Source organism: Balaenoptera borealis, assembly GCF_965194805.1.
Source record: "Balaenoptera borealis genome assembly, chromosome: 5".
Lineage (NCBI taxonomy): Eukaryota > Metazoa > Chordata > Mammalia > Artiodactyla > Balaenopteridae > Balaenoptera > Balaenoptera borealis.
Genome location: NC_138862.1, coordinates 28,336,246 through 28,336,918, shown reverse-complemented (window position 1 = coordinate 28,336,918; position 673 = coordinate 28,336,246).

Here is a 673-nt window from a genome sequence, read left to right as displayed (position 1 = left end):
GGGGTCTTCATCTGTGCCATTCACTACTGTATCCCTAGGACAGTGTGGTGACTGCAGATAAAATTACGTAATACGTATTGACTGACTGAATGAAATGTCTCAGTCATATTAAAAATGTTTCCAAGGTCTTTATTCTGAATGGTACTTAATAAATATTAAGTGATGGCATCTCTGTTTATCTAAAAAGGGACTAGGTTCTTGTATTTTTCAGAATAAATTGCTTTTATTTGAGTTGTATGCTTTTTTAAAAAGATGTAATTCTAACGCCATCCTCATTTCCTCTTCTTCCCTCACATACTCAAACAAAAAAGGAAATAAATAATATTTACTATTTTTTGGCTGTTTTTGTGAGAGAGAGAAAATATTTGAAATAGTTTTTCTCTCTACATCACAGAGCATCTATTTCAGTGATTCTCAACAGATACCTAGACCTCACTTCAAAGCTATCAAATCAGAATCTAGGGTAGGGATATGGTATATGGCCACCAGAGCTCCACAGATGACTGTGATATAGACCTTTAATTAAGAATACTTAAATTAAGCTTATTTATTTTATTAATTGGGAAACAAATCTGTAAAGATTGGGACTTTCCAAGGATCCCAAAATGGAACAAGTGAGCAGAGCCCCATAAAGTGCGATCTGTTTCCTATTAAATAAAAGAATGATGGGTTT